The following is a 7,651-nucleotide window of genomic DNA, read 5'->3' on the forward strand; positions in this document are numbered from 1 at the left end:
GCGAATACGAGACATGAGCGCCTCTGTCGCCTTTTTCTCTTCCTCGGAGGCTTCGGCATCCCAGGAGCGGCGGCGCTGAATTTTGGCACTTCCGTCGAAAGGAACTATGTTGTGCTCAACGGAGTTGGCGCTTTCTTCGTGAATGTAGAGCCACTTTTTGCGCCATCCTTGGACAGAATCAGGAAATTTGACGTCGAAATAGTCGACATCAGTGCGAACACAGATAACAACGCCACCTATGTTATAAGTGACGTTGTGGGAGCCATTGCGGCGGAGGCAGAAGATGCGTTTCCACAGAGCCCAATTGGGAGGGATTCCGAGGAAGCATTCGCAAAGTGTGATGAAAATAGAAATGTGAAGGATGGAATTGGGAGTCAATTGGTGCAATTGAATCCCATAAACAAAAAGAAGACCGCGGAGGAAATCGTGGATTGGGGTCGAGAGGCCGCAGATGAGATGATCAACAAAACTAACCCGATACTCCATTGGAGGCTTGGGGTAGCTTTCTTCGCTAGGGAAGCGGATGGCGTCCTCCTTCTTCATGAGGCCAAGCCTCTTCAGCATGTTGGTGTCTTGGTTGGAGATTTTGGATCTCTCCCACTCAAGATCCTCGGCGGCCATCTTGGATTCCGGAGTGCTGTGGCGAGTCAGACGCGCGCGCGGTGGCATCAACGGCAATGACAGAGCAATGTGTGTGAGTGCGGAAGATCAGAGAAGGATTGGGCGCAGGAGAAGTTTTGTGAAGAGGAACAGGTGAGCGGCGCAAGCGAGGGGATGAACGGAGGTTGAAGAAAGGTTTATATAAGAATCGGGTGAAGCAGTGTGCCGTTGGATGAATAAATCGTGTGGTGAGAATAGATCTTCTAGATACAAGGGTAAAAGGGTATTTTTACTGAGATAGGCGTTACTGTACGTGCGCCAGAAAAAGCGGAGGACGTGTGTCCCCCACTTGCACGACGTGTCAACGTGGTGGAAGCAATGGACCCACAGGGCAGAAAAATCACGACTATTCGAGAAGGATGAAGTAAATTTGGTTAAGGGAAGCATGTCGACAAGAAAAGTTAAAGAAGAGTGGCGACAGGAAGAATTATTCAATACTTCGGGAGCCTTTGATCAAAAACAAGTTTTTCCCCAAATGCTTGGGGGCTACTCCGACAAAAAGTACAATTTCGACTATGGCAATATAGAAATTGCGGGAGCCTACAACCAAGCACAAGTTCTTGGTTGTAGCCTCGGGGGCTACTCCCATCGGGAGCGCTGTTCGCGCACCCGAGAGATAAAAAAGAGAGAAGAAGAAAAAGATCATATTGGGAAATAATGACAATATAGCGACAAGGTGGACTAAAATGTTGAGCCTACAACCAAGCACAAGTTCTTGGTTGTAGCCTCGGGGGCTACTCCCATCGGGAACGCTGTTCACGTGCCCGATGAAATTAACAAAGGAAAAATAGAAAAGCAAGAGAGTATATTTCGAGTTATAATTAACTCTACATATACTCCCATCGGGAGAGTAGTATAAGTCATATTTGACTCGATAAAATGTGCCATTCCAACAGCCGGAAAAGCACTCGACAATATATTCTCAGAACGCCGAAGTTGCGATCAATTTCTGAATGCCGCAAATTTGCGAAGGTAAGACCCCAGATCCGTTCTGCTGGGCGTGGCATCGCCAAAGACTGCGCTCTGCTACCTTTATCTGTATCAACAGATACGAAGAAAAATCCTAACGGACGCGTTAGGTACCCGATAAAATCGACTGGGACTCGACAGAATGGTAAGACCTTAAGCGGCACCTGTCGAAGTTTACACCAGTATCCCGAGATCATGTCCAGGGACGTGATTTTGAAGTAGGTTTTTGCGGATTGCCACTAGAGCAGTTAACTAGTACCTGATCCGTCAGATGAACTAGCCCCAACTACCATTATCCCTGTACAATATAAAATTTTATGTGAAGAAGTATAAAAAAGTTAAAGCTTCCGAATAAAAATAAACAGTGGAGATTTTCCCTGATTCTACGATTCAAGCAAAATCTCGGGGGCTACTGACATAGGCATCCCAAATGGGCCTGCCGAAGAGGGTACCCGGGGTTTACTGGAGGCCCAATACCCGAAGAGTAAGAAGATTCGGAAGCCCAAGATTTACTAAGGAAAGATAGAGTTGTAATAGGAAGTGTTGTTTGTAATCTGGCGGGATGAGTTAGAAACCGTCCCGGACTCTGTAAACTTGTATAGCATGAATCCCTCGGCTCCACCTCCTATATAAAGGGGGAGTCGAGGGACGAAGAATCGATCGAATCATTGTCTGCAAACCCTAGTTTTCATATTCGTCGAGTACTTTCCGGCTGAAACCTTCGAGATCTACTTACCCTCTACTTCTAACTAAACCCTAGCCTACAATCCATAGGCATTGACAAGTTGATACCTTGTCAGACAGTGCCACATATAAGTAGAATTATCATTCAATTTAATTCGCTTAGCATCAATGTTATGTATATGTGTATCACTACTATCGAGATCTAATAGAAATAAACCATTCTTTTTAGGTGCTCGACCATAAAAGATATTATTCATAAAAATAGAACAACCATTATTCTCAGACTTGAATGAATAACCGTCTTGCATTAAACAAGATCCAGATATAATGTTCATGCTCAACGCGGGTACAAAATAACAATTATTTAGGCTTAAAACTAATCCCGAAGGTAGATGTAGAGGAAGTGTGCCGACAGCGATCACATCGACTTTGGATCCATTTCCAACGCGCATCGTCACTTCATCTTTCAGTAGTCTTCGTTTATTCTTTAGTTCCTGTTTCGAGTTACAAATATGAGCAACCGAACCAGTATCAAATACCCAGGTACTAGTACGAGAACCAGTGAGATAAACATCTATAACATGTATATCAGATATACCTTCTTTCTTCTTCTTGACAAGGCCGCTCTTCAGATCCGCCAAATACTTGGAGCAATTACGCTTCCAGTGTCCCTTCTCCTTGCAGTAATAGCACTCAGCATCAGGCTTAGGGCCAGTCTTAGGTTTCACAGGAGGTGTAGCAGCTTTCTTGCCACTCTTCCTGTTCTTGCCTTTAGACTTGCCCTGTTTCTTGAAGCTGGTGGTCTTGTTGACCATCAACACTTGGTGCTCTTTCTTGATCTCAATCTCAGCAGATTTTAGCATGGAGAAGAGTTCAGGTAACTCTTTGTTCATGTTCTGCATATTGTAGTTCATCACAAAGTTCTTGTAACTAGGTGGCAGTGATTGAAGGACACGATTAATCCCCAGTCTATTAGGAATCACTATTCCCAAGTCACTGAGTTTCTTCGCATGCCCGGTCATAGCGAGCATGTGCTCACTAACGGAGCTGCCTTCTTCCATCATGCAGCTGAAGAAGTGTTTCGATGCTTCATAGCATTCCACGGCCGCATGAGTCTCAAATATAGTCTTCAACTCATTGATTAACTCATGTGGATCGTGGTGCTCAAAACGTTTTTGAAGATCGGCTTCCAGACTGCATAAGATGGCACACTGAACTTGAGAGTACCGAGTTTTCCGAGTTGCGTAAACAGCTTTTACTTCATCGGTTTCAGTTTCTGCAGGAGGGTCACCTAGCGGTGCATCAAGCACATATTGCAGATTTCCGCCATTGAGGAAAATCCTCACATGACGGAACCAGTCGGTGAAGTTGCTACCGTTGCTCTTAAGCTTTTCTTTCTCTAGGAACTGGTTAAAATTGATTGGGGACGCCATATCTACAACATATTTGCAATAGTTTAGACTAATGTTTATGACAAATTGAGTTCAAATTTTAATTCAATATAATTAAAAACTAGGTGAACTCCCACTCAAAACAATATCCCTCGCATTGTCTTAGTGATCACACGAACCAAATCCACCGCACCTAAGTCCGATCATCACGAGACAAGGTGTGATTTCAATGGCGAACATTCAAAGTGTTCATCATATCAATCATATGATTCATGCTCTACCTTTCGGTATCACGTGTTCCGAGACCATGTCTGTACATGCTAGGCTCGTCAAGGCCACCTTAGTATCTGCATGTGCAAAACTGTCTTGCACCCGTTGTATGCACTTGTTGATTCTATCACATCCGATCATCACGAGATGCTTCGAAACGACAAGTCTTGGCAACGGTGCTACTAAGGATGAACACTTTATTATCTTGAGATTTTAGTGAGAGGGATCATCTTATAATGCTACCATCGCGATCTAAGCAAAATAAGATGCATAAAAGGATTAACATCACATGCAGTTCATATGTGATATGATATGGCCCTTTTTTTGTCTTTGCGCCTTTGATCTTCATCTCCAAAGCACGGACATGATCTCCATCATCAACGGGCATGATCTCCATCATCGTCGGCGAAGCACCAAGGTCAATGGCGCCGTCTTCATGATTGTCCTCCATGTAGCAACTATTACAACTACTTTGAAATACTACTCAACATGAAATTTAAAGACAACCATAAGGCTCCTGCCGGTTGCCACAATACAATAATGATCATCTCATACATATTCATCATCACATTATGGCCATATCACATCACCAAACCCTGCAAAAACAAGTTAGACGTTCTCTAATTTGGTTTGCATATTTTACGTGGTTTAGGGTTTTCGAGTAAGATCCAATCTACCTACGAACATGAACCACAACGGTGATACTAGTGTTGTCGATAGAAGAGTAAATTGAATCTTTACTATAGTAGGAGAGACAGACACCCGCAAAGCCACTTATGCAATACAAGTTGCATGTCGAGCGTGGAGCAAATCTCATGAACGCGGTCATGTAAAGTTAGCCCGAGCCGCTTCATCCCACTATGCCATAAAGATGCAAAGTACTCAACTAAAGATAACAAAAGCATCAACGCCCACAAACCATTGTGTTCTACTCGTGCAACCATCTATGCATAGACACGGCTCTGATACCACTGTAGGATAACGTTGCATAGAAAACAAAAATTTTCCTACCGCGAACACGAAATCCAAGCCAAGATGCAATCTAGAAGATGGTAGCAACGAGGGGATTATCGAGTCTCACCCTTGAAGAGATTCCAAAGCCTACAAGAGGAGGCTCTTGTTGCTGCGGTAGACGTTCACTTGCCGCTTGCAAAAGCGCGTAGAAGATCTTGATCACGATCGGTTCCGGCGCCACGAACGGGCAGCACCTCCGTACTCGGTCACACGTTCGGTTGTTGATGAAGACGACGTCCACCTCCCCGTTCCAGCGGGCAGCGGAAGTAGTAGCTCCTCTTGAATCCGACAGCACGACGGCGTGGTGTCGGTGGCGGTGAAGAAGTCCGGCGGAGCTTCGCTAAGCTATGCGGGCAATATGGAGGAGAGGAGCTTGGCTAGGGTTTGGGAGGGGTGGCCGGCCACTCTATGGGGGGCGGCCAGCTTGTGGTCTTGGGGTGGCCGGCCCCCTCCCTTGGCCCCTCATTATATAGGTGGATCCCAAGTGTTGGTGTCCAAGTCTTCGAATAAGACCCGAAACCAAAACCTCCCATAAGAGGTGAAACCTAGCCCAACTAGGACTCCCACCCAAAGGGTGGGATTTCCACCTCCCATGTGGGGGGGTGGCCGGCCCCCTATGGTGGAGTCCACTTGGGACTCCACCCCATCTAGGGCTGGCCAGCCATGGAGGTGGAGTCCCATGTGGACTCCACCTTCCTTGGTGGTTTCTTCCGGACTTTTCTAGAACCTTCTAGAACCTTCCATAGAACCTTCCGCGACATTTTATTTCACATAAAATGACATCCTATATATGAATCTTATTCTCCGGACCATTCCGGAACTCCTCGTGACGTCCGGGATCTCATCCGGGACTCCAAACAAATATTCCAACTTCATTCCATATTCAAGTACTACCATTTCAACATCCAACTTTAAGTGTGTCACCCTACGGTTCGTGAACTATGCGGACATGGTTGAGTACTCACTCTGACCAATAACCAATAGCGGGATCTGGAGATCCATAATGGCTCCCACATATTCAACGATGACATTTAGTGATCGAATGAACCATTCACATACATTACTAATTCCCTTTGTCACGCGATATTTTACTTGTCCGAGGTTTGATCTTCGGTATCACTTTATACCTTGTTCAACCTCGTCTCCTGACAAGTACTCTTTACTCGTACCGTGGTATGTGGTCTCTTATGAACTTATTCATATGCTTGCAAGACATTAGACGACATTCCACCGAGAGGGCCCAGAGTATATCTATCCGTCATCGGGATGGACAAATCCCACTGTTGATCCATATGCTTCAACTCATACTTTCCGGATACTTAATCCCACCTTTATAGCCACCCATTTACGCAGTGGTGTTTGGTGTAATCAAAGTACCTTTCCGGTATAAGTGATTTATATGATCTCATGGTTATAAGGACTAGGTAACTATGTATCGAAAGCTTATAGCAAATAACTTAATGACGAGATCTTATGCTACGCTTAATTGGGTGTGTCCATTACATCATTCATATAATGATATAACCTTGTTATTAATAACATCCAATGTTCATGATTATGAAACTAATCATCCATTAATCAACAAGCTAGTTTAAGAGGCATACTAGGGACTTCTTGTTTATCTACATATCACACATGTACTAATGTTTCGGTTAATACAATTATAGCATGATATATAAACATTTATCATAAACATAAAGATATAAATAATAACCACTTTATTATTGCCTCTAGGGCATATCTCCTTCAGGTGGACCAACTAGCTTTCATAACAATGCAAGAAATAGTTGTGAAGATTTCAGAAATAAAAGCAAAGTGTTGCATATGCTCTTGTTCGTCATGAAGAAAAATCACATATAGAGTATGAGATTCGTTTGAGGGCTGTTGTGGTTTTCTCGGCGATGAATATTATAAAATCATCTCTTCGGAACAAGATAGGGGATTATTGGCTTAATGATTTGATGATTTGCTATGTTGAAAAAGATATATTTGCCAAAATTGATGACAAGAAGATTATTCTACGTTTCCATTCATACAACAACTGTAGAGGTCATCTTCCGCGGGGCTTTCGTCTTCCAAGCTTAGATGCAACTTAATGGTATGATACTATCTTATTAAAATGTAGCTATATTTTGTGTTCTTGTTTTTTATAGTCATTTTGTTGTTGTACTTGATGAATATGCATATTGAATCTGTTTGGACATCTTTTGTTGAATACGAGATCATCTTCCGCGGGGCTTTCGTCTTCCAAGCTTAGATGCAACTTAATGGCATGATACTATCTTATTAAAATGTAGCTATATTTTGGTGTTCTTGTTTTTTATAGTCATTTTGTTGTTGTACTTGATGAATATGCATATTGAATCTGTTTGGACCTCTTTTGTTGAATACATTTGCTCTTTTCTGTCAAAAAAAAATTAGAGTTTGGTTTCGACCCCCCTCAGTTTAATTCCTGGCTCCGCCACTGTTTTGGCCCAACTTCCCTAGCCAACCTAGCAACCAATGGTTTCAAAGCTTCAGATAAGGGCGAAATAACATATGTGCCTTAACTTAGTGGAGTCATACATGTAAAGTTTGAGTGCCTCGTTCTAAATTGGAGCCCGCCCACTAGTCCTTATTTGATGAGAAAAATGCATCACAAAGTATAAAGCATAGTTGCTAGA

Source organism: Lolium perenne, chromosome 1 (genome assembly GCF_019359855.2).
Source record: "Lolium perenne isolate Kyuss_39 chromosome 1, Kyuss_2.0, whole genome shotgun sequence".
Taxonomy (NCBI): domain Eukaryota; kingdom Viridiplantae; phylum Streptophyta; class Magnoliopsida; order Poales; family Poaceae; genus Lolium; species Lolium perenne.